At 40.4% G+C, this 27,703-nt stretch overlaps 1 long non-coding RNA gene across 1 annotated transcript; it reads left to right on the top strand.

The window, feature by feature from the left end:
• Positions 1–5,370: 5,370 nt before the first annotated feature.
• LOC121340702 lies at positions 5,371–26,225 on the top strand. Its single transcript, XR_005953344.1, has 3 exons — positions 5,371–5,817; positions 25,766–25,888; positions 26,082–26,225. It is a non-coding gene; the product is annotated as an uncharacterized LOC121340702 (long non-coding RNA).
• The last annotated feature ends 1,478 nt before the right edge of the window (positions 26,226–27,703 follow it).

The raw sequence follows: 27,703 nt of genomic DNA, 5'->3' as shown, positions 1-27,703 counted from the left end.
TGTTAGTGACTTTTTCAGTAAAAGAATTCATGTTAATTCATGGCAACCTAGAGCATTATTATAAACCTCTCGACTGTTCCGTTTTTTGGGGCTTTGAAATGTAATCAGAGGTGGATTTATCTGATACTAAGAAATGAAACAGCTACCAGCCTTGGGTTTCCTCCCTTATTTTTGTAGGAGGTTACTGCCAGAGTAAACTGAAATTGGAGGTGGTTTATGATCATGCTGCAGCCTGTACACTACACTTGCTCAGGAGTTTATCCAGGAGGATCAGCTGATCCTTCTGCAGGATGGTGACCTCTGGCAGAGACACAGGACAGAGACAGCTGCTTCTGCTCTCCCAGCTAAACCTGCTTAAGGCAGTGGGTGGGAGTTGTTAATGCCATTATTTGTTTAATTGTAGGGCTAATAGGTTTGTGTGTGTGTGCACTTTATTACAATAGAATTCATTAAATAGAAGCAGAAGAAAGATTGAGTATGCTACTTTGGGAGCTGTTTCCAATTGTTATTCCTTTTTATTAAAGAGACACTAAAAGGAAAAGTAACCAGAAGCAAACTCTGCTTTAAACTCTCCTCTAAAAAGACAGCTCACCCTGAAATATCTGGTGTCATGGGGGTGTGCAGTGCTTTTAGGAATACAGGGCAAAGGTGAATTTTTAATTAGCTTGGTCTTCTTATTTTCCTCCAAGTATAGATAGGCTTACCTTTCTCAACCTTGGTACTTGAAAATAGGCAGCCAAGGGTGCTCTGGGACTTATTTGCCCCGGAAGTCTGTTGGAAAAATGGGAATCCAAAAGTTATTTCTGTTTTAATAAGGAGAGGATAAAGTTTTTAATGATGATAGCCTTATGGAGGTGCAGCTTTTTCCCTTTCTCAGCCCCCTCCATAATATCCTTAGTAAACAAAATAGAGATAGAACAAATACTCACAAGCTACTGCAGGGATCACAGTGGTATTTTGTGAGGTGCTGTGGGAATATCTTCTATGCTCAGGCCCATTGTGAATCTGCAAGTAATGGTCCTCTCAGGAAAGAAGCTGAGGGCACTTGGCAGTGGAAAGTATCTTGCCCATAGTGGAGATGGTGAGAGAATTGGCAATGAGGAGGTGACTGGTCATTCTGCGAGGCCTGGTCTGGGGCCAGTTTTCATTTTCATCTTGTTGTCTTTCTGTTTTTCTTTCTCTCTCGCTTTTGTTATTTATACCAATGAGCAAATGTTGCTTATTTTTAGCAGCCTTTCCATTTTGCTCAGGCACTGATCCTAAGTAATGGAATGCCTATGGCCCTCCCTCAGGCACCATTCCACTTCTAATAAGAGCAAACAAATGCAAGCTTTGGTGTAGGGAGTTGTTGATTTTCTTCCAGGCAAGTAGGTGTTTGTGATATATATAAAAGGTGCCCATGCATACCATGTGTTAGCACTCCAACATCTTATGAAAAGGCCTGGCATACTCTGCCTCAGGCTCTTGGTGAGAAATTGTGCATCTCCATAAAGAAGCCTTGCAACTTGCTTATTTTAGAGGACATAAACCTCCGCCTAAGAACACAAACACCCCCAAATAGGCACGCCCATTTCCACTACTAGAGCAAAAGCAAGGTCCTCCCTTGAGTACAGACAGTTCCAGGTCTGGGAAGCAGATGGATCAATTAATAGAAGCAGAGGTAAGAGTTGTGTAGACAGGGGTAGATGCTGTAAGCTCCATTTTCCCCCTTTTCTAATTTGGATCTTCTATCAGATCTTAATTTTATTGCAGAGATGCTAACACTAGGGATAATGGAGTCCTGAGAGAAAGATTTATGGGAGGGCTTCCTGAGGTGTGGATGTCCAGGGGAGCCCATGCCACACAGATTAGCATCTGGCAAGCCACATCTTCCATTGAGTCTCCTAGCAGCTTTATGTCTTTTCAACAACCTTAGAAACTACCCCTTGTCTAAACCCCTTTAGGCTGGAAAAAAAAAAAAAAAGAAAGTAAGGAAGGGCGTATCCAATCTGAGACAACAAAGCCAATCCTTTCCTATCCCTACTCAAAGCATATCCAAAAGAACTTCAGAATGAAGAAGAAGCATCTACATATTTAAACTGGAAGGAAAGAGATGCAGAGTTTTAGGTCTTGCCCATCCATTCTAGTCCTGCATTCCCCTCAGGTAGAAGAGATATACTGAGAGTACAAGAGTCCTTGGTCATCACTGTTGCCTACTTTGCATTGACAGCACTTGTCTCTCCTAGACACGTTTGTGTTGCTGTCAGTGAAGTGATTTCTAGCTTGTCCTATTTCAGTTCCAGCTGGAAGGAAAGCAGGTGAGGAGATTGTTCTACACCCTCAGTGTTCCTGAGATCCCACCCAGCCCATAGGTATAGCTGCATAATGCTTGGTTCTCTCAGTAGGGTCTGGCTTAGTTTAAACACTCCTGTAAGTTTTGTCTTCCCAGTTTTCAGCCCTGACTCCTTTTGATAGGTTTACGAGCCTACTTGTGTGCATGCTTATGCTGGCAGAGGAGACTAATTTCTGCTAATGGAAGGAGAAGAGTGACTAGGGAAACATTACTCAGGCACAGCTAGAGCAACCAGTGGACCTCTGTTTAATTTACTAATGCCATGTCTGTGCAAGTATTGTTGCTTTTGCCACTGCTTGGGAGTTACCATTGACTGCAATTGAAATATTGGAGATGGGGAGAAGAAGGAATCTTTTTTAGGTAACAAAGTGATGCTGCCTTTGAGAGGGACCTAAATAGCTTTTTACCATAGATCTTTGTAGTATTTCCACCCTTTCCACTGTTCCAGTTGCTGATGGTTTTATCTGTACTCTGGCATATCTCTCAGCTGAAGCAAGTCCTCTCTTTGCCAAGTCCCTGTTTTGGTACTGTCATTCAAGATCCAGCTCTTATTAACTATCCTGAACCTGGTGGAAGGGGGGAAGGTGTCTATTCTGAAGATACTCTTTTAAATTTAGCTGTATTTGTGTGCTATGATCTGCATGCCTCTGCCCCCAAATTACTAAAATTGCAACACAGTTGTCCAGGGCTTATTTTTCATTAAATGACTCTTATAACTGGTATTCCCATTAATGACTATCTTAGTGTGAAACGCAGCAAGACATTTAACATGAGTGGGATATGATTCCCACCTCAAATAAATACAGTGCTGCATCAGTAGATGTTTTCATATTTTCAGGTAAGCAGGCTGGTGTTGGGGAAAAAGGTTAGTCTATTAACACCTCTGCTCAAAGCAAGCCAACTTCCTTTCTACATGGAATAATTATTTTTTCACATAAGCCCTTAGTGCCTCTGCTATGTTTGCACTTGTAAGTCTCAAACATTGCAATACAGATAGCCCTTTATGAGTGGAATCTATGGTCATGTGTTTGCATTACAACTTTAAAATCACTGTGCCTGGGCTACCATGCACTGGCTTGTGAATGCTGTAGGTGTAAGGGCTATGGACCCATATTTCAGGTGTGAAGAGAGGAGAGCCTTTTTTAGCACTTAAAGCAACCATGTGTGCAACTCACAGTTATGAGTGCCTTTGGCAAAACTTTGTAAATTCTGTTGATTCATAGCTGGCATCTCACCCTCTGCATGGTCAGGATTACATATAAATATGTATCTGTCCTACACATAACAGAACCATTTAGAGCATCCCTACAGCATAAAGAGGAAGTGAACTTGGGCACAAAATTCACTCTACCTTTGTGAAAGACTTGCTGGGGAGAATACTGAAAGGCCTTTTGTCTGTCACAGTCCAGGGCTCACCAGAGATTTTAGGTGGCTGGCAATCCATGTTTCTGTTTATACAATTCCAGCAAGGATTAAGGGTCCTTAACCAATCACAGTTCAGACATGGGTGGTGGTGGAAGCAGAGATTGTAACCAGCTTGCCAAGGAAGTAGAGAGACAGGAAGGCTTCTATCCTGGATCTTGCATCCTGGAGCTTTCACGGATAAAATGTTGCAGCTGGAGTTGAAGAGGGTGTAATGACACACAAATTTTTGGTTTAATCATCTTCTAAAGTCATTCCCAGGGCTGGTTTACAGAAGATGAAAAAAGCTAATGAACCCTGAGGAGGACTGATCTGCAGCTGTCTTCAATAGCTTCCTTGAAGGAGGTCTTTTTTCACTGCATATATAACCACTGCACGCTGCTGTTTTGAGCAGCTGTGTCTTTGTTGCTCCGATATGCTCATTGCTGGAACTATCTCTTAAAACTCTGGCCAGCACCTGAAAAAATATTATTATTTAAGGTGACATTAACATCCAGGTTCCAGCCACAATTTTGAGCTAGGTACACCACAGTTGAAATAGAAGAGGCTGTCTGTGCCCTAGAAAGCTTATTTTCCTATCTGCAGACACTTAACTTTGAAAGAGGAAATGGGTGAAGGCAAGGTAGCTTTTTTAATCCAATGTGAGCTGGCTAGACAAGTCAGGAAGATTCTTGACAGATGTGAGATTGCAGTAAGATTGGAACAATCTGGCAGAACCACAAAAACATCTGATTTAAAATTCCCAATCTTTTGTCATTCCACACTCAGTAGCAGAGCTAGGAGAAGTAGCTCAGGAATGGAGCATAAGACTGAATTTCAGCTTCTGTTGGTGCTGTTGCCACAAATTCTTGAGTACTTATGTATACTGTATTCCTATATTTCACTGCTGTGCTAGACCCAGAATTTATACGTTGTGCTGCTGGTCTTGCTCTGAACTGCTGGTCTTGCACCAATAGCTTTTCCGATTTACAAGGGATATGCCCAAGTGATCTAGGGTGACTGTAACTATGCTGGTGCAAGAATTTGAATTCAGACACTGAAGGGGCACATTCACAAAGAAAAAATTGCATTACCAACATTTGTTAACCAAAATATGATAACTAGCTTGGGGTAAGTGCTTAAGGCTGTCCTCTGTGCTAACAGGCCCATGCAGAGAAACTGGGTGAGCCCTGGGGTGAAAATTGCAAGCTGCTGAATTCAATATTCCATACTATCGCATGTTTTTAAATTACTTCAAGTAAGGAGTCCTTTTGTCCTACCAAGCATGAGGTATTGAGATGTTTTGCAAATATTACATATTTGTTTCTGTTAATATATTATTGGCTAGTTGGTATTTTGAATAAATATAATAATTGTGAGAAGCTTTAAAAATGAACTCTTTACAACTGATCATTTAATAATAATTAAAGGCAGTGAAGGAAACCTGAAACATTCAGTAGTTTTAGCAGTAAAGTTGAGGAGGGTATCTTCTGAAATTCTCTAATCTTTTTATTTTATATAAAAACTAAGGCAGGGAATTTATCTTAAGCAATTGCTTTTGGAAAATCTCCTTGCTAGTAATTTCTTTTTTGTTCACAGAATATCCAAAAGAAGGGGAAAGTTTGTGGAAAAAAAAAAAGAATATTGCAACTCACTGCTAGAGGTGTTAATACAACGCTAACGAACCATAGCCTTTCCAAAGCATAGCTGGCAACATTACCACCCATCTGTGCCGAGGGGGATGTGCAAGCAGAAGTCAGGGCTGAACACCCTCCACCTGTTTGCAGAAAGTAAGTGAGCACGCACTGAAGTTACTCAGCGTATTCGCTCTGTCTTCGGCAGGCTGGGTGATGTTGTTACTACTACTTTTCTGCTGTCTCATATCTCCTACCGCCATGTGCCAGCTGATAGGGGAACTGTGACATACCACACCCCCGCGGCCAGGAAGGGGGTCACATGGACTGGTCTCATCCAGAGCACTTTAAAGAAACTGATAAGCTCTATCTCATTTAACTTGGCCTTTGGAAGATGCTTGTGGAAATTTCTGCAAAGGAGGTGACATCAGTTGTTGTCACAGCTGCTGTGTAAGTCTGCAAGGCTGCGTCTGTTCAGTATCTGCCTGGGGTGTGTATGCGTGTGCAAGTAGATATCGTTTGTAGATTGCATTTAAATCAAAACCAGTCCATATGAAGCTGGCAAGAATGTTCACTTGCTCAGAATAGGTGCATTACCATCGAGACTTGAGGCAAGGATGGAGTACGTAAACTTAATAAAGCACAAAGACAACCAGCTTTGGAAGGCTGGCGTGTACATTTGAAACAAACCTTCTCCCTGGGGAATTCCAAGTGTTAGCATGTGGGACATACTCCAGCTGCTAGCTGCTCAGACTTAAAATAAACCAGGCAAAATCCCATATTCAGGTTCTACCAACTGAGGCAAGCTGCTATTGCAAATGTTTCGTCTCCCTTTTTCTTGCACTTGGGTCAAAATGACAACAAATATTTTTGAAAGGGCATTTAAACCCTTAGTATTTCACACAGCTTTCCTTGTGCTCCTCTGTAGTGACGTGTTTCTCAACACAGTCGTAAATTTAGCAAAGAATCTGGTTTGTACAGGTTGAAACACTGTCCCAGGAAGGCTGGAATTAAAAAACAGGGTGAGAAGGAGTATTTCTAGCTTGTGTGACAATGACATTGCTACCAATACTGCTTTCCTAATCCTAGGTGCTTTAAAAATCTCAGCATGACTTCATTTACAGGGAACTATTTGCCTTGTTGAACGGTGGAGACCCTTTTTCTAAAAGAGAAACACATGTGACTTAAGGATGGTTGCTTCTTTCTTCTTTCTTGACATATTGAAGAGGAAATAATTTAATGTGTCTGTGGAAGACTCCATAGCAGGATTTCAGGGAAAAAAAATGTCTGGGAGTCATATGATTGTTTGACAGCTAGAATATGAATAACTTTGAGGAGATCTGAAAATAGACTATGGTACTGTTTGCTTTGTCTTGTGGTTTGAAATTTACTTCAGGACTTTTAAAAATTTTATTTTAATAATCCTCTGACTATAATTTATTTCCAAGCTACTGAGGTACTTGGGAGGGGTGGGAAACAATCAACTTAATGCAATCTATGCAAATAATGTCTAATTTTTTTTTCAACAGTAACCTATGTGAAACTTCATTCATCAAGACTACTTGGTTTTTCTGTGATAAAACCTGTTGTGCAACGTAATACACAACATTTAGGAATTCAATGCTCTTATTACTGTCAAAGCATAGATAATAAACTCTACCAGTCAGCTCGAAAAATTTACACAAGTGACTGACATGACCAACCTTCCTGCTTCTTCTCTTCTTCCTTTAGACACAGACACACAAATTCTTGTTCAAATCAACAGGCTTATTCAGGATATATTTATAAGGGTGAACTCTGCCAGGCTTTGGTTAGTCATATACAGTGCTGGGAATATCTTTTGAAGGTATCCCGAACACTGTGACAGAAGCATTTGTCACTCAAACTATTTATAATTCTTGGAGTTCGGAGGGCAGATAGATGTTTATGCTTTTTCACATGAAATGGCACTTAGGCCTTTTGCACAAAAGGCATTGGCCATGCCTGTATGGACACGTCAGGCAGATCTGGACCATGCTGTTTTTGCGAAATGCCATGTTTACACCCTGGACACACTTCTGGCTACTTGATTGACCTTCGTGTCTCACAGATGACTTTGTATCTCTGTGAATGTAAGCTTGTTGTTGGCTGGACCTCTAGTTTCTGTGGATGATTGGAAGAGGTCAGTGCAGGGTACCTCAAAAAACGTGAAAATCTTGTCCATGTAGCACCTCCATTAGCAGGTCTTTAAGGGTTCTCAAACTGAATAAAATGATAAGCTCTAGTATTAACCTAATTTCTTTTTCTTTTTTTTTTTTGATGATGTGTAAAACTATGCTAAGGCCAGTCAGTCTCTGAGAAATAAGACTGATAAGCATAACAGGCTTTTTTCTTTATTTTCATAACCACCTCAAGCAATTAGTTTTGAGGCATTCTTGACAATGTTTATGTGCAGGTTATCCTTCCTTCCTAGTCCTTACGTATCTTGAATTATTCTTAACTCTGTATTTCTGGGAATCGTGGGCAATGTATAGACACAACGCCTTCAGCAGGCATGCAAGGAATGTTATGAGGGTAGCAGGCTTCTGGTTCCCCTGGTCACTCAGATGATTTATGTGCCAGTATAATGAGAATGAATGATTAGCTGTTGTTCATTGACAGAGACCTTGTGAGTCTCTCTGTGCACAAGAGGTTTTGGGAATTGATAACCTTTGTGATTCAGGTTTTGTTTTGAATAGATAGAAGTGGAGAAAATGGTTGTTGGTGGATGTAAAACTGAACAAAGTGAAGGGTATTAGCCAAGTTCTGGCAGTAAAGATGAAAATCTGAGTTATTTATACAGATGGAAACAAAGTCGAGGTATTTTCATTATTTTGGGACACAGCATTGACTTTTATAGAGTTACGGGATGCTCCTGCCTAGGATTTCAGTCTCTTCTATTTTTTTAGGTCTCTGTGAGACACTGTGATGCATTACAGCTTTGGTCTAAGCACCAGCCAAGTATAAAAGGAGGGGCCAGTTTTGAACTCTGAAACTGAAACTCTAGGTCACTCTAAAGTTGCCCAGAGACAAGGCAAGTTAAAGTATCTTTTTTGCCATTCAAAAGCAAGATAAATTGTTCATGGAGAGAACCACTATTACTAATATATAAGTTATTCACTTCAACACCTTTCTCATATCATATCAAGTTAATGACCATTTTGTGTGTCTGGTATACATCCAGAACCCCTGTTATAAAGTCAAGGTTGCGTGAGATTTAGTTTGCATTAGTAAATGCTGTAGAACACTATAATATTTTGACAATTATCATAAAGCTACGTAAACCATACTTTTAAGATTTTTTTTTCTAAAGGATAAGAAGTAAAGATTAAATACTGAACTCTGATTTTCAGAAATATTACATACACCTCCCCCACCTTCATATCATAATAGCAAATTATTGGGAAACTGAAAGATAAGAGCCATGGTTTTTTTGCTTTTATGTACCTAAAATGTAGCAATCTTTAGAAGAAACCTAAGTATTCTCTCTACTGCAACCACATTAATTCCAGAAGAAACCTCTGCCTTCTCTGGTATTTACGTTTTCCTAATATCCACTTAAAAATTTTGACTTTCTCAATGGTTCCAGCAGCTTCATGTTATAAGGTTTTGAAGCTGATTTAAAATTTCACCATGCATTTTTGCATTTTGATCAAGAACTCAAACTGGGACTTAAAGGCTTTTGTCCTATTCAGAAGTTACCCATGTGCAAAAACATTCTTCTGAAACATATGGGAAAGAAATGGGTGCCTTTATAACATGCCTGGAAGGTAATTGGAAATCACTGTGCTCCATTTTTCAAGAATAAGAACCATAAACTCCCCTCCTGGAATGGCATAAAGCACGCACGTTTTCTTTCTGAAAGGCATAAACTCAGCGTTTCTATGTGTACCTATGATATGGTGGTTGGAAAGGCATTTGGAAGTGTTCCTTTAACAATAGTCACATCACCATCCTCCTGTCTGTGCTGGCTGTAGTGGAGACAGGGCATTGTTTACCCCAGTGCTGTTGTATAGCAACCCTGGGAGTTGGAGGCATAGCTGCGTGCGGTGCTTGGCGCAGCCTTGTGTGTGCTGCGCACGGTACGGACAGTGATCCTTGGTAAGCCAGGCTCTGCTGCAGGCAGAGAACCAGACAGAACAGCCCTGTCCTGATGCATGGTGCAGCCAGGGGAGAAGGAAAGGGGACAAAACTGCTCGTCTTTCCTAGGTGTGTACCTGTGCCTCAATGATTTCATTCAGTCCTGAACTAGTAATGGAAAATCTTGCATGGCTACAACTCAATGTATCATAGTCTGTGTTTGTAACTGAGTTGGCTTGAGTTAACAGTACCTTTAGAGATACACTGCTTGCAAAACATGCACCACTAGCCAAAGAATGCCTTTTATCAAGATGGGTTAGGAATATCCAGTGCTTCCCTATAGGCATGTCACTGCCTGTAGCTGAATTTAATAACACTAGATTATTGTAGTGTGGTTTTTACTGGCTTTTTTAACTTCATTCTTTTGAATCTATTTACTTAATTTTCCTACCATCAAGAGAAAAACAGCTATGAATACTTGCAAAAGCAGGGTCAGATGGTGAGACTGGATTGAAAGAAGGTATTTAGATTCTTCAGATGGTGCTCAAGAGAGCTGTGGGCTCAGCTATGCTACACAGCCAAATACACTATAGAGATCCCTGAGCCAATGCCATGATCGGAAGCTCTGTTAGTGTTGTTCTGTTCTCCCTGGGCTAATTAACAGAGGTGCCTCTCAGCATACCTAATTAGCTCTGTTCCTGCAGCATCCTCAGGGGCAGGGCTAATTAGCGTGGGTGCTTTGCTATACAGACACAGCTACATTGCCTCTGGGATCTAAGCTAGCATCCGTGCGTGGCATTGCAACGCACCGTGTAGAAAAGCCAGTTTCCTCAAAGCTGCTCAGGATCTCTAACAGCCCTTTGCTGTGTAGACTTGCCTGGTGCATTAATGAGACCCCAGAAGCTTATGCAGGGAGAAGGATATCAACTTGGGATGTGGGCTAGAGGGTGACATTTTAGGATACAGATGTTTCAGGATGAGTCCCAGATTCATTTGCTTTTACTTTACATCTACTTCTTACCTTCACCTCTGCATCTACTTCTTACCTTTTTAATAAGAAAAGTGTAAAAAATAATCACCACCTGTAGTAGAGGCAAACAAATAGGCCTATATTGAGACAAATGAAGTCTGAACCTGCTACCTTGCAGCTTGCTGGTTTTTGCTTTTAGCAGCTAAAAGATAGTTATGAACTAACGAACTGAAGCATTTTTAAAGCAAATTTCCCTATTGCTCTGGTGAAATAGTAATGATAACAAAGCATTCTTTATGGTTTTACAGATGCTGCTCTCTCTAATCTTTAAATGCTTTGCAAGCATGAGTAAGCACAGCTTCATATGAGCCCGTGATAAGGCAATACAATGATTCCCATAGTATGAGCAGTAAATCTGAGATGTGAAGCCCAGCCAAAAGTAACTTGCATTTATTAGAAAGAGCATGTCCTCCATGGTTTAACTTATTATTGCACCGTGCATCTCAGAATTTCCTTGCACAGACATTTTTCTTATCAGGACTATTTTACCCCACTGATATCAATTGATTGCAGGTTCAGTTTAGCTGGGCTGACTTGAAAATGTTGCATTGCACCATATGAGAGTTGCAGAAAGGTGGCTTAATATTCACAAAGGGGCTGTACACTGTAGAGGGCTGATAAACAAAAGATCCACTGTTTCTGTCTTCTGCTTACAGTATCAGTAGCAACAGGCTGCACTGATACCTTCCCTGATAGCTCAGCCTTGCACAGAAAAACAGTGCCATTTGTGTCTACAAATTTTAGCTTCTTCATGGAGTCCTCTGGGGCTCAGAATCTCTCAGGAGCTCAGTGGGAGACTCTTCTCAATTAATAGAAAAGAGCTGTCAGAGACAGCCTAATGCACCTCTTAATCTTGTTTCGCTTTATTCTCTTCATTCTAAAAACCTCAGAGGTACATAACATACAGCTATCCAATTTTCTCTCCTTCCCACAAGGAAAGCCTGTGGCTATACCTGCGTCATATCTGAAATGATCTTGGGAGTGGTCTGCAGTGCTCATTGTGTCTTTGCTGTGTAGTGTTCTGGCTGCCTGTAAGCTCAACCTCCTCTGGCAAATGATGGTGATGCCCATTTGTGAAAGATTCTCTCTTTACTGGGAGAACAGAGTTGGATGCATGGAAGTGACCTGGTCAGGCAAAGGGGAGTGGCTGCAGGAGTTCCTTTGCAGCCATATATGCTTGACATGCACAGATCGGCCAAGAATGCGCACCAGCAGGAAAAAAAAATTGAGACAATCTCTAGCCATGTCTTTAAATGCAGCCTCAAGGATGGCTTCTGCATCTCTCCGTTCCAGTAGGGAGAAGTGCTGTGAGACACTGAGCCTTTGCAGCATTTCTCTAGAAATGCAGAAAGGAGAGGGGTCTCTTGCAGCTAAATCATGCTGTGACCAGTTCCACAGCCACCTACCAAACCCTGCTGTGGTGCAAAAGGGGCACATCCTCCTGACCTTCCTGCTTGGATCAGTTGTAGTTAGGTACAATGTCTGAGTCTTCAAACAAGAGATGAGCAAGACCTCTTAGTTAGAGCTCTGTACAACACCGTCTTCAAAGAAATGACTTGTGGCTTTAATGGATGGTCGGATGCCATTAGTGAACAGCATTATTCACATGTATGGATCCTCCTTCTCAGAAATCCCAGAAACATTCCTGCTTGAGCTATGTGCAAAATAAATCTGGGATTAAAAAAAAAAAAAAAAGCCTTCCAAGCAGAGAGGAACAAGAGACAAAGAGATGTGTGTCTCAGCAAGACTTCCACAGAGAAGCCTCAACATGTGTGCAAGGTGAAAAAGAATAACAGGATGACGTCAGCGTTGGCTGGCGATGGGCAAGGGAGGGCCCTTTTCATCACAGTCTGGCAGAGAAACACAAGGCTTCAGCAGAGGGAGGAAGTACAGATCCTTACTTCAGAAATATAAATCCTTTTTTAATAAGTGACTGAAACGGTAGGAGCTCCTAAAGAAAGACAGCTTTCCTGCTCCTTGTACCTTTAACTCTTTCCCTGCATGATGGAATGTTGCTAATGCTTTCACTTTCCTGCTCTACTCTCCTGTGCATTTTGAGGAGAGCGAGCGAGCCGTGTTACCTAACACAAAGAGGGCTCCAAAAAGTCAAAAATCAATGCCAAGACCTGCACCAGAACTACTGGAAGCCAGGGCAGTTGCAGAATGCCCAGTGGGTGTATGATCCCATGGGATCCACAGAGTAGGGCTTTTAAAGGAAAAGACACCCATGTTCTTATTTACGGTAATTTCTTCTTTCTTTTTTTCTTTTTTTTTTTTTTTTTTTCCTTTTCCCTGAGGCTTAGTTTCCAGTAACAGATTCATCTTGTCTTTTTTGAGAAATGCATTTACTCACCTAACCCCTGTCTATTGTCAATGAGGCTAAATAGGCATGTCTAGAGAGCAATTCATCCCATGTGTGTTACTGTGGAGAGGTGGGGGCGGTGATGGTGAAAATAAGTGCCTCTGGGAAGGGTCTGCCTGCTCCAGCTGACCACACAGGAAGGCCAGGGAACTTTTTGGGGCTGTTTTTTGTTTGGGAAAAAATTGAGTATTGAAGTGCTGCCTATGGTTTTGATTTGGCTGAAGCAAGGAAGTGCTGGAGAATACAAGAAAGAGGTTAAAGCCCTGAACATTAAACAGGCATCACAAAGGTGTAGGTAAGGGCCCACACCTCTGAATAAAGGATGCAGATAAGGTAAACAGTCATAAATCTAATATAATCTAACTTGTACTTGAACAATTGCTAGCAAGACCTGAACACAAGATAGGAAATTAGTATTTGCATACTGGTTTTGGTCTATTACTGTTGAAATTGTGATCAGGTTTAGAAGCTATAACAATTTACAGAGAATAGAAAAATTATTTTGTAGAACAGATAAAACATAATGAATCACCTAGTGCCATAATGCAAAATTTTCCACTCCCATCCTTATGTTTTATTCTGATATCTGCAATTCACCACTTCAAACAAAACAAATAGTTTTTTATTTACTTTGTGCCACAAAAGTCAAGGCTAGTTTTCATAGGAATATTTAATTTTAATGTTGAGATAAGAGTGACCAACCCAGGTTCAGACACAATTTTATCAGTGCAGTCTAACACATAAATCCTGTTTCAACCACACTTGCCTCAAATGAAAAGCAGGTATGCTAGCACAGACGAGAGATTTCCCAGTCTAATGCATCCCAGATGATTCCAGTCTGGGCATATCTGTGCAATCTGAGACTGGCAACTGTGCCTCGCTCTCTGCTGCTTTTGTTGGAGCCAGTGGCCAGACGAGGTACTAGGCAAGGCTGAGTCTGCTGGGCTCTGAGATGGTGCAGAATTCTGCTGAAAAGAGAAAGACTCATGAGAACAACTTGATTCTGTGTTTTTCCCACCAGAGGCTAATTTTAGCAAAACTGTCCTTAGCACATGTGTGTGGGAGGGCAGACATTTCCTTCTTTACATGACCTTTGTATAAAACTAAATCCAGAGAAGTGATTTTTCTCTTCCTCCCCTATTTTCAAATTTCTGGAGACTCACTGGTGGGAAAAAAAAAGAAAGAAAAAAAAGTATGGAAATCTGTGGTTTGTGCAAAGGAGCAAATTTAAATAGGAAGCAATTTAGCAGAAAGTTTCTTGCTGCGACTTGAAACTATACCAAAACATTTGGTATAATGTCCCAGAGCTGTTTTCCTGCTGTTCTGCTCATGACTTGATTTATGAGTTTATGTGTGCCTAACAGGTAGAATCTGGGTTGGGACATATATTTTTGTTCAGGCTACAATTCCTTCCTGTGCCCTCTCTCTGCTTCTCCAGCTTCCCATGGCAGCAGAAAAATTAGGGCATGTGTGTAAAAGTGCTGTTTTCTTCCTCGGCCCATTGTGCTGGCTGAATGACTCATAAACCAAACATTGATAAAATCAACTGACAGTTATTTAAACCTGAGGTTTCAGGTTAAGGAGTAACAGTGCAAACATAGCTGGTGAGAGGCTGTTTGCAGTGCATGTGCTTGTGTGTTAAATCCTGAGAATTTTGAAGGGTTGTTTCTCAAAGTTCCATAAAGCAAAGTTGTAAGGTGATATAGGGAGTCCATGTTAAGGTGTCTGTTTTTGTGATGCTATTGAGGTGTACCTGCTTCTCAGGTACCCCCCAAAAACCTGCAACTCATCCCTGAGCTCAACAGAGTGAACACCTGTAGTTTTCCTGGGAAGCACCTTTTGCTAGTAACAGGATTGCTGGTCACCTGTGACTGCCTCCAGAAGAAGGAAGGTATAGAATATTAGTTTAAAAAGACATTACTGTTGTGTAAGTACTTGCAATAAATTAGGCTGTGCCTGGGAATGTTCCCATTTGGGCCATGGTATTATCTGCCCCAACCCTTTTGAGAAATCTGGTAATTTTGGAAATTTTGGTCATTGCAGAGGCCACTCCAACAGGCAGGCTGCACACAGGCACTCACTTCCAGCAGCTGAAGGAGGCAGCTAACACAGACATGGCATGGGCCATTTGCAGGAGAGTTCTCAGATACGGCCACAGGCAGATTTCATAGTCTCATTCTTTCAACACAGCTATATGAACTATGATGCTGTTGCTGTCAGAATTGTTTAAATTTAGAAAATCTGGCTTGAGGGTAGGATTTTTTTTTTTTTTTTTTTTTTTTGAATCTGATTCTATTCCACAATTCCACAACTTCTTTCCTGTAGAGAGAAGAGTCGCCTTTCTGCTGCTGAGTTATCTCTTTCTGGTCTTACTGCTAATAACTGATACAGATACCATGGTGAAAAAACTTGTTGAGACCAAGACTGAAGCAGTGAAACACCAGGGAATATACAAAGCCAGCCAGCAGCAGACAGGAACCTTCTCAGTTCTTGTCCTTTCCTGTAGTGGCAACAGGAAATGGAAGAGCCTTTGGGATACGTTCTCACTTTTCCTCTTCTTACCTTTATGTCAGTGTATTTTTTCCAGCAGTTGTTCACCCTTCCTTGCCCCCAGAAATTTAAGTATGTGTATGGTTCCTAGGAAAACCTGAGATAAAATATCATTTATATTATATTTTATTCTATTTTGTTAGTATGGGCAGCAAGATGGCCTAGTTTAAATGCTGAAATAGGGTTTTTTTTTACATTTGCTTTCTGGTTTGTGGAGGTTTTTCCCTCTAGAAAATCCATCCAAAATCTTTACTTTAAAAATGCCACTCTGGACAAGAAAAAAAAAGTGAGATTCTGCTTAGACAGCCTGTGGGTGTTTTAATGATAGATGAATTACTGCATTCATGTCATCCTCCTGTAGTGATTTTGACTATTTTTTCTTGTTTTGGGTGAAAGGTGGAGTTGAGATTTTTTTTTTTTTTTGAAATTCTGGTCAGAAGCATGGGATGACATTGAGAGGAATGGTTGGATCTTCTGCCTACAGACCTTCTCCCAGGCTGTGATCTATTTGCCTGTATCAATTGGCAGCAGGGATTTCATTCTGTTAGCTGCATTGCACTGAATTGTATATTCATTTAGGAACAGAGAGACTTTGATCACACTGACATGTGTGACCTTTAGGCTTAGGCTTTACTGGGGTTATTAAATTAAACTGCTTAAAACCCTGGAAACATTTGTAAACAAGGTATATGAACACATAGAAATGTCCTAGAACAATTTAGAAATAGTACAATTAGTGTTTGGAGTAGCATACTCTCAGTACATTTACAATTCAGTGTTTGAAACCAAGCTAATTAAGTTCAAAACTGGACACAAGAATTAATTTCAATCCCCTAATCTTCCATTATGTGTTCACAGTTCATCAGAGGACTCATGAAAAATTCATAATTTCCAGGAATAGGAAATTCTTAGAAAAAGCTGCAGTTGAACATTGGAAACTGGAAGACAAAACTTAATCAGGTCTTGTTTGTACAAGTCCTGTTCAGTCGATGCAATTACAAAATGTTCATTCCTGTTGTGTGAGCATGACCCAACTGAGATATGAAACTGGAATTGTTTTTCTGAAACCACATCCCAGTGTACTTCACAGCTGTGTCTTTTTATCTTCTGGTGTTGTTTTGGACAACAATATGATAGAAACCATACAGACCTCTATCTTGGTTGCTAGCTGTAACACAGCAATGTCTGTAAAGTAATGCACAATCCTGAGTGCAGCTCAGCCTCCTGACTTCCTCCATGTTACCTCCCTTAAGTTTTGTACTGAATCTGAGTCACCAATGCCCTGGCAGCCAGGAAGGCCATCCCTGTCCTGGGGTGCATCAGGCACAGCATTAGAGCTGGGCGAGGGAGGGGATTGTCCTGCTCTGCTCTGTACTAGGGCAGCCTCACCTTGAGTTCTGGGGGCACTTCTGGTCACTGCAGTCTGAAAAACACATTAAACTATTAGAGAGTGTCCAAAGGAGGGACAAGAGAATTGTGAAAGCCCTTGAGGGGAAGCCATATGAGGAGTGGCTGAGGTCACTTGGTCTGTTCAGCCTGGAGAAGACTAGGGGAGACCTCATTGCAGTTACAACTTCTCATGAGGGGAAGAGGAGGGGCAGACACTGATGTCTTCTCTGTGGTGAGCAGTTATAGGGCTCAAGGAAACGGCACAAAGTTGTGTCAGGAGAGGTTTAGGTTGGCTATCAGGAAAAAAATTTTCTCCTAGAGAGTGGCTGGGCACTGGAAGAGGCTCCCCAGGAAGTGGTCACAGCACCAAGCCTGACAGAGTTCAAGAAGCATTTGGACAATGCTCTCATGTACATGATGTGATTCTTGGGGTGTCCTGTGCAGGGCCAGGAGTTCGATTCAATGATCCTGATGGGTTCCTTTGAACTCAGTTATTCTATTATTCTCTGTTTCTATTCACAATATTTTCAGCTGTTTTCCCAGAAACTGATCTTGCTTGTATTACCTTGCAGAAATTAAAAAGCCACAACTCTGGAAAGTAGACAAAATCTTCATGAAAATTCTCTGCACCTTCTTTGAATGATGAAATACTTTGGTGGTTTTTTTTTTTTTTTTCTGTTTTTTTTTTGGTTTTTTTTTTTTTTTTTTTTTTTAAGCTTGTTAGGAAAACCCCTTCCCAAGGACTTAATAAAACTTTGTAATCTTCAGTCTGTATAATGACAGATAGAAGGGAAAAACACTTTAATGACCAGGAGGTCATCAAAGTTACTTATCCAAATAAAGATCAATTGGATGAGCTCTGTTACATGGGATAAGTGATAAGAATAAGGTGCTCCGTCCAAGTGCTTTGAACAAGTTAAGTTATGCCTTCTTCCCCCTGTAGCATCAAATAGTAGCTTCCTCTTCCAAAGTGTTTTGTTCTGGTTTTGTGCCGTATGAATTTCATAGGTCATTCTCTCTCAATGGTAGGAAGGGAATTTTTTGTGAAACTTATGTTTGCTTCATAGGAGTCAAAGTTGTGTACAAAATTTCAGTCTGCTTTGTGAGGCAGTGGCAACAGCTTAAAGTGTAAGTAGTATATTTATAGTGGATTGTAGTGATGCTGAGTAAGTGTGTCCAAAGAAAAGGATTTCCCCAACCTGGGACGTATTTCTGGAACTCCCAAGAATTGTAAAAACATAGTAATAATTTTCTATTCATGTACAACCTAGCATTGAAATACAGGAAAAGAACAGAAGGAGTCAAGGTAGAATGAGAGACTTTGGTGGTTATGCCTGGTTAGACAGATAGCACATGTTCTCATAAGCCAAGTTTCTAAACCAAAGGCAAATTTGGATAAACAACAGATGATATCTAAATTTTCATTAATCTTGCTCATTAATGTCTATTTCTGTGCCTCTCTTGCATACCTTTGCATGCTCCTCTAAAATATGTGTATTGTCTCCTTTTCAAGGTCTCTTTCTGACAGAAATGCCCTGAAGAAGTGAGTCAGTAAAATACTTACTAAAATTTCTAAACATTTCTAAACATCTAGCTTCTAAAACATCTAAATAACAACCATCTCATGATGGGTAAATACTGATGTAAATCAGTGTGACTTGATTTATTTCATTATTTCAAACTTTTTCTTGACATTTTATTACAGTTCATTTGGAAACAGGTTACAAAACCTTCCTAACAAGCTTGTCATGTGAATTTCCTGTGCAATCAGTAATTAATGATGGTGATATCTGAAGCAAAGCTTTCAAATTCTTCAGTGTTTTCTAATCGTATTTAGTACTAAATTTTTTGGTTGGTGTTTCCTGCAAGTGAGATCCTGCAATTTCTTGCATTTACTACTACATGTTGTAAGTCACACAAAGCTTGGATCTGTTCACTAGCAAATAATATTGTCACCAGGATTGTTCTTTTTCATTATTCCAGTTTTTGGAAAGGATGGGTCTTCCTGTGTGGCTTTGAACCTCTTAAGTCACTTTTGTTATTTTTGTTGAAGACCGCTCCTGGAAAGCTTTCTGTTTGTTCTCCTGCCCTGGGTAGTGGGGATGTTAAAACTGGGGTGCAGCTGTTCATATGTATAAGTGGGAAAAAAATATTTCATTTTGAACACAGCTAAATCCCTTCAAAGACTGCTACTTCTCTTCTGAGCCAATGTGATATGTGAATAGCAGGCTTTCCCCAGAAATGGGTAGGACTTCCAAGTTAGCGCTGATGAGATTGTGGTAGCGTGGGGCCACACTCGGAGCATACTCTGGGCAGGCTCTGGCCATGTCCAGTGTGAGCAGCTCCTTTTTTTTGCTCTGGAAGGTGGGGTGCTTCTGGAGAAGAAGGGAAGAGCAAGCGATCAAGGAGAAAACAGGAGGAGCTGAGTAGCACATGACAGAACTGAACTTGGCACCGTAACAGAAATGTGAACCAGAAGAATCTCCTAAACACTCTGCCGATGTTGGTTATGTGGGTGGGAGCTCAGGTGCAGGTGCAGTGTCCATTCTCCACGAGAGACTGACATACAATAAAACAAAGTTAAAACAGAAAGGGAAGTGTAACTTGCCCACTGAAGTGCTAAAAGGACTCTGCAAGTGAGAGGTCAGGTAGGCAAAGATGACCAGGATGAAAAATTGATTAGGGTCATATTGGGACACTAGTAAAGCAGAATGTTGCATAGAAAATGAATGCCATGAAAAACACTTGAAAGAGTACGGTTTTAAATAACAGAGTACAACTGCATTATGTTTAGCAGATGCCTGCTAGAGTATTTACTCTCCCACCTCCAAGATTTGCCCCCAACATGAAATCTGAGAAGAGATGAAAAGATGCTGCCAGTAAATGTTCTTTTTAGCAAAATAAGACTAATACTGATTTATCTCTAACGTAGCATCCAAAATGTATTTGGTGTGTGAAAGATCTGAGACAAAATAATTAATCCTGCTGTTGAGCCTAAGAGATTAAAATCCTGTTGCTTCTTTTCTCCCTCCTCAGAGTGCATTTAACACAGGGTTTGACCAAATCCTATTCATGTTGCTGGGATGATTCCTGTTGCCTTCAGTCAGGTTTCTCTAGGAATGCACCTTATATTCTCTAGGAATGCACCTTATATTCTCTCATAACATTTAATGCCAGGTTTTAAGTTCAGCTCCAGTAGCATGGCTTGAAAAGCGACAGGAATCAAGTCCTTATGCACTAATTTTTCAATATTCAGGTATTAATATTGAATTTTGACCATTGTTTCTAGTCTCTCATATCACCTACGGGAATGCCAAGCAACTTTATACTACAACTGCAAATGCTGTAGTTTACTTCTAATGGTTCTTCAAGACTGTGAAATGATTTATTAAGACAGGATCTGTATCAAAGAGATTACAGACCAGAAGTACTTTGATTAAAATATTTGGCAGTCCATGTTTATTTCAAGATATGTTAAGAGACTAAAAGAATGATCTATAAAAAAGAAGTTACTGTAATGAGTAAAATATTTTTCTTCTTGTGTCTAAAAACTTTTTCTAAATTATACATTTCACCTCTTCAAAGAATTAAGGAATTGCATAAACAACTGCATATTTTCCCTTGCAGAAAATTCTACGGTACTGCCAAATTAATTCCAGATAAATCCTTCCTGTTTTTCTGTCTCCTTGTGTATCAAGGTGGTAGCTAGCATGCTATCCAGATCATTGCTTCAACCAGGTAGTTTATTTTCTGGGTAGATAACACCTTAGAGACATATCATGAAATTGAAACATTAAGCAAAAACTTATAACCTAGAGGTAAATTACTGGTCTTTGAAAAATTATTGAAGTTGCTCCTAACCTCATATGTATAATTTTTTCAGGTCTCACTGACCCACCTATATTTAGTTGTCATGAAGGCCACCTAAATTTATAAAGGGCTCTGAGTTATCTCAAGGTATTTACACAAGTGTACCTAAACATGTGTTGCCTAGATTCAACACAACAAACTTTGGAGCATGTGGTCACACTTTAAAAGACTTCTGCAGTTCATCAAGAAGCCAAAGCTTTGACCATGTGTCCTCAGGTGACTGGTTAGGTAATATTTGTACACTCTACAGAAAAACAATAGGTTTGTATAGAGAATTGTGTAAATATTAGGTATTATGGTTATTATTTGTCTTTTTGCAACTGACAGCCTGTTTAATTGTTGAACGTATGTATTGGTCACTAAATCTATACTTCCATGGTCCTCACCCCTTACATTTCCTGTGAAGGAGGAAATCTCTGCTGTCACCATGGAATGAGAAGGACTTGGATGCAGCACTAAGACTTCTCTCTTCATCCCTCATGAGCAGGTGTGCTGACCTTTGCTATAGAGGACTGTGTTTTGGCCTGCAGGAAGGGTCCCTGCAGCCGTCCCATACCATGCAGGGTCCCCATACTGTGCCCTTATGCAGCACAGCTCGTGGTACAAACTGCACGTGGGTGCTTGGGGGCACTGGGTTTTCTAAGGGGAAGCTGCTGTGAGGAAGCTTTGGCCCATTCATCTTCTCTCTAAGGTGCTCCATACAGCAAACCCAGAACTAATCTGGGCATCCACCATGCCTGGGGAAGAGTCTGCCATGTCATGCAAGACACAAAACTGGGTTTTCTTCAGGCTTGCAGCAAATTTGGGACAGTGCAGGGCTTTGCAGGCTGTCTGCCCCTGTTGGCTAAGGGGTGGGGGTGTTTGCTGGCCAGCATTCCTTCACCCCAGCTGCTGGTGGCTCCAGGGAGTGACACTCCTGCCAGAGCCCCCACACCCTCATGCTGCCCTGGGCTGGCTTCCTCTAGAAGGCCATTGGGCCTGCCTTCCAAAATGAAGCATTTCTTGTCCATCTCAACAGATCTTGGTTTAATTTGGGTGGTGAGTGTTTACAGATTATACCCTTAATAATGCTTCTGTGACAGCTGTTTTGTCCAGCTTTCATCATGATGTAAATGTTTTTCACCAAGGAGCCTTGGATACCTACTAACATGGTACACTTTCTCACGTGTTTGCCAATTTACTTTTTATTTCTCTAGGAAACTACCTGAATTCATAATGTATAGTTTTTGCCCAAGAAATTAACTGAATTCACTATATATATATATATATTTTTCTCTTTAGTTCTCTTTCAGGGTAATGTTTAATCCACTATTTGAAGCAGGTTTTTCATTCTCTTCTCTGTAATAAATTACTAAATTGAAAGAAATGGAACTAAGATCCTGTTGCTTAAATTTGCTGAGCTTTTGTTCTGAGGTTGAACAGTGAATCTTAGAAAGCTTGTTTTTCATTTGTCCTGAAACCTTGCCCCTCCTGCCTCCTTCTTTTCATGCCAATAAAAGGTAACCAGAGACAGCTGGGGGCTCTCTTTCTGCCTCCCTTGAATGGGAGTGTCTTCTGAATGCCTCTTTCATGTACCTGCACAAACCCTGCTCTGCTAAACTGCTATGGCCGAGGTTCTCAAAGGCTGGATAGGTTTTCATTGCCTGCATTTCTGGTCTGAAGCAGACTGAGAGAAATGAGTGTTAAGTAAACACAGTGGCAGCCCTGCCAACGTCAGCATTCCAGCCTGCAGTTTTACTCTGGACCAGGACACTGCCAGCACAGACTTCTACACATCCAGCTGTCAGGGAGTTGTTTTACTTGCTTGAGGTTGAAAAGAAGAGGGATGCATGGCAGAGCAAAGACTGGCAAATCTAGTTTTTATGAGGCTGTTTATTTTTTTCTATAACAAGAGTGTGGTGCCTTATGGATGTTGAATGGGAATTTAATACAGTGATAAAGTAAAATTGTAAACTTACCAAGTCTGTTTTCAGCTGCCTTTGTTCTGCACCTCTAAGCATCTGCAGAAAACATGTTCAACAGCACTCAGATAATTCTGTGAATTTATATATGATCTTATTCAGCACCTTCTGCAGAAACCGATCACCTTACTACAGCTGATTGAAGTTAATAGAAAATGAAGGTGTCTGTCTTTCCATAGCAGGCCTTTTGTGTGTGAAGTCAGTTTTAAAAAACTGTGAAGCACACAGGTTTTTAAGTGAAAGCAGAGGTTTATTTTCAGCTTTATGTCAAGACGATTTTACAAATCCTATGTTGCAGTTTAGAGATCAAGACTTAGGAAACACTGATATTTGACAACAGAGGGGTGTGTATCTGGTGATTTTAGCAGACAGGGCAAATTTCAAACACCCTAACGTCCAGCTAACAGTGGAATTTACACGTGGAAGGATTGTGCATTCATAACTTCCTATATAACAATGTCAGGGTATTGTCTGTTGTAGCAGGCAAAAGAACCTGCACTGGATGAATTAGGCCTTTGTTTGCACAAACACCTAGGCATTGTGTAGGCAGGAAAATTTTCCCCCTTCTACCAAAAGAACCTTATTCCTTTACCACATGTAGGCACTCATATAAATGCAAGACCTTCGCAAGTAAAGACAGATTTATTTAGGAGTGAGAATGTGTGCTCAAGCAGTTATTTTTCAAAAAATATAGTATGGCTTATGCACTTCACTTTCTTCCAGTTGCTGCCTCGTGACCTAGAGAGGTTACTCCTGTCCAAGCTGGTTGTTCAAGGTCTTTTGTTGGGTGATGCTATTCCCATTGCTCTGTCATGCAGCTGAGGTACTGCCCTTCCTGTTTTACTTCCCATGAGCCACTGTCTGTAGCTGCAATGGAGGCATCTTGAGACATGTCAAGATTACCTGGTTAGGGTACCTAGCATGGATGTAATAATGATGACCAGAATAGTGCAGTGGTGATGTTAGTATTGACTTCTCATCCTAATATCTGTTATATTAGGAAGAAAATGACAGGTGAAAAGGGTTGTCAGGATTGTAAATGTAGAAGTACCAATTCAGTGCATATATTGCTCTGCAGTGGTCCTGTGTCACCCATGACCTGTGGCAGACACAGTGGGCAGGCACTCAGAGATGTCCTGTGGTGCAGGTGGGCAGGAGGGCTGGTTGAGCAGAGACAGGAGGTGTGGGGCAAACAGTCCCACCAAACCCACAGTTTTATCTCCATCATGCCCTGCAGTGCCATGACTCCTGTGACTCTTTACGGCAGCACAATTCTGGATGCTCAGAAACATAAGCTAGAGTAGAGTAGCTTGCCCTAATAATTTTCAGCATGAGTTCTCAGAGTGTCTGAAGTGATGTTTGCAAAAATGTGTGTGTAGAGCTACTAGTCTCCAACTGGTGGTCCCAGAAGAAAATTCACATGCAGGCTTCAGAGTGACCACTGATGAAGAATGCAACAGCTTCTTGGAAATGGGATGTAAAATAACTTTAGCAGGGCAGCTTCTCTGTGTACTCAAACCAGGGCTAATACACCTTGGATTTAAAGTGACGGCAAGTATAACTTTCTGAAAATGAAGACCCTTTTCCTCTTTCCCCTTTTTTTATTCTTGCAAGTATATGCTACCACATCATTAGGATGTCTTTTTCGTTCTTTTACTCCTGATTGATGGTGCAGTGTTATTTGTTTAGTCATTATTTTTAGTTTTGTATGTAGCTGTTTGTCTGTTTATTGAAATGAACTGCTACCCTGATCAAAGAAAAAGCATGAAATCCCACGTGTTGCACTATTGAGAGCAACAACAATGAAGCTAACCTTTCACCCTTGACTTTCTTTTAACCCTAATTTTGAAAGACAGTAGCAGACAATTCAGCTAACTTCTTAAGTAAAGGAATATTCAAACTAGCTCGATTGTAATGCAGTGTTCTTTTAAAGCGAATGGAAGGTCTGGGAGTAATGCATACAAACACAGAGGCTGGGTAAGTTCATTACTTTGGAGTTTCTGATGTAGTAATAGCAGTGAAATGGTTAAAAGGCTGACTTTAAAGTGGTCACAATTAGGCTTCAAAGTTAACACCCCACCCCACTGAGATGAATGGGAGCAGTTGACATTTCTTAGTGCTATTGTTTCAGTCTGGCTTGCTATAGCTTCTAAAATAAGACAACAGTACATCTGTTTACATTCTGCTTCCGCAAACCCAGATGGACTAGAAACTTCATTGTTTTTTAAGTGGAAGATTGGATTCTGGAGAATACAGCAATATCCACAGGGTATCTGTAGGAAGAAGAGCTGAAAGCCGCCTTAATCACAGACATCTCTCCCTTCTCTATAAACTTCCATTGTCCCAGGACAAATCTGTAAACTACAGGGGGAAAAATAAAGCAATATATATTTGAAGTACTTTTTACTTACAACATGATGTGCCCACAATAACTTCTCATCAAGTCCCTAGCTTGCAAATTTTCATAAGTGGATGTGATGTTTTGAATTTTTTCTCTTTTAGTAGTTTGTAGAGGGTAAAAGTCTTGCATTTTACTGAATGTGGTAGCTTCTCTTAAGCCTCTCCTAGCAGAAAATTCTTCTGTCTCTAGAGAAGCCAGAGTTTCACCTAGGAGGGTTTGAGACTATGTGTTGTGTTCATATGGGTAGAATCCTTTAATTTACTTCTGAGACCGTTACAAAAAGTAAGATTTTTGAGAGGAATGCTTTGCGTTTTTCTGATACTTTCACATGGGCAGCTACATTAGCTGGAGTAAGATCTTGGGAGCTGGAATGGATTAATAAAGGTGCAAGTGGGGCCAGAATTTGGAGCAGATGGTCTCTATTACCCCATGCCTCAGTTCGTGTAGGGAGTACACAGTGTCCTCTCAGACTTTTGTTGAGGGTCTGCACAGTGGCACACTGCCCTCAGTAGCAGCCAGAGCCCTGTGAGAGCTCCTCTGATAAAAGAGACCCATTAGATATGCTTAGGCTGTAGATTGAAACCAGCTGTGAGTCTGTCGGAAAGATTTTCCTCATTGTGCTTTCATCAGGGTGGAAAGTTTGCAGCTTGTTTTGCATATATATGTATTTTGGGCTTGGTTGCTCTGACTTTTTGAGTCCTAGAGCCTGCCAGTGATAAGAGCTCTCATGCATACAGGGTCCTTTTGTATCCTGGCACTCAGAGATCCTGCCTTCCTTTTGCCCATGGACAGCACAGCTTGTGCCTTGGAAGTGCTGTTGTGAGCTCTCCCAACTGGTGTCTCCCAGATTTCAACCCTGGGTGAGTTGGATGGTGAAGGCAGGCGTGCAATCTGTGGTTTGGGCTCGTGACACTTGTTTCCTGCCCAGCTTCAAGCTGCATTCTTGTCTGACCATAAAATACAGTGGCCCTGAGCCTTGATAGGCCTCCAAGTTGTCTGAGACTACTGTGGCATTTTGAGAGTGTAAACTGTTTCCTCTCTTGTTCTCCTCAGGTCCTGTGTTATGTGGAAGCCTGCAGCAGTCGGGTCTGGATGAAGAAAATACCTCAGAAAACCCAGGAGGAATACTTGCTTTGAAAGTTACTCTCATGAGATTATTTTATCTTTCTAATAAAAAAAATTGATTTAAAAATAAAATAATGATAAATCATGCTTGGGAAACCAATTCCAATAGGATAAAACTCCTACAGTGTAAAGCAAGAACTACTCAATAGACTGCAAGGAGAAGGGCATGTTATTTAATCAAACACAGGGTTAGAGAACAGCATCAAATATGCATTTTTGGTATTTATTTCCATTTTTTCTAGTCAATTTCTGACTGGATTTCTTTGGTTATTGCATAGACTTGAGTTACATCTTGTGCATCTTGTGAAAGATAGATATCCTAATAGAGCTTTCGAATATAGTTAAAATTACTTCAGCAAGGCTACAGTAGGTCAGTGGCACAGCTAGGAAAAGAAGTTAGGCAATGTGTTGCCCAATTCTGTATATTTTAATTAGCAAACTGGCCTCCCTCCCTGAATTACAATGGCATTGTGATACCTAAATGTTCAGAAGTCTAAGCTTTATATACTAACCCTAACACAGAGAATTTCTTGAACAGACTTTAAGAAAATATTGCTATAGCTTCTTTACCCTAACCTGTGTTAGGTTGTGCCCTAACCTGCTTTTTGCATGGTATTCAAGGATAATTTTGACAACAGAATTATCTTTTAGGGAATATAAAATACCAGGGATTAAAAGGGACAGATTTAGACAGGGCAGGAATTTGCCAGCAGGACGATGTTCTAAAACAACTTCTGAAAAATTAACACATTATGGAAATAAGTTAATTTTTTTTAACTTTTTTAAATTGTGCTCTTTTATTTTTCTTTTAGAAAAGAAAATGAAGCCTTCCATTATAGGACTATTTAGTTTTGAGTAAATTGTGTATTTCCCTTTTGTGAATTTATTTTTTGCATGCCTATTGCTCCCAGTTTCTGCTGGTCTGAGCTTGCTTGCCAGCTGGTATTTGCCACTAAGACTCAGAATCATGAGGTTTTCTTTGAGGAGCTTGGTACATTATGGCAGCCATTGTCCCACAGAAAAGGATGAAGGATGCAGACAGTTACTCCTGTGGGTCTCATGAGAAATGCAATAGTGAAAGAGCCCAGCAAATTGAAACAATATTTTTCAATTCATGAATACTAAAAATTCGAATGTCTTCCCAAAATAAACCCGAAGTTTTATTTCTTATTCTTTAAAAAATTCTTTAAAAAAATTATTTAAAAAATCCCAACAAAACAAAGCAGCTGATAATTACTTAATCATCCCAAGTTAGGAAAAAAATGTTGAATAAAAATGTTTTTTATACGATTACATTTCCATATTTTTTTCAGCTCTAATTATGATAAGATTGTACAAGGATTAATTTTATTCTTTCTTTGTCTCATCCTTTTTCCATCCTAGACAATGAAAATAGTTTAATCTAGCAGTTTTTACATTGTGGTCTGTGCACCAGAGCTGGCTTGTAAAACTTTTTCTTTCAGTGGTTTTATTGTTCAAGAACTGATGCTTCCTGTTACTTCTGGCCATGCATTTTTGTTTTGTGAATGAGTATTCTTAGATAAAAGAAT

The sequence above is a fragment of the Onychostruthus taczanowskii genome, unplaced genomic scaffold (genome assembly GCF_017590055.1).
Source record: "Onychostruthus taczanowskii isolate IOZ18803 unplaced genomic scaffold, ASM1759005v1 scaffold42, whole genome shotgun sequence".
Lineage (NCBI taxonomy): Eukaryota > Metazoa > Chordata > Aves > Passeriformes > Passeridae > Onychostruthus > Onychostruthus taczanowskii.
This window is presented reverse-complemented; position numbering and strand designations above follow the sequence as displayed.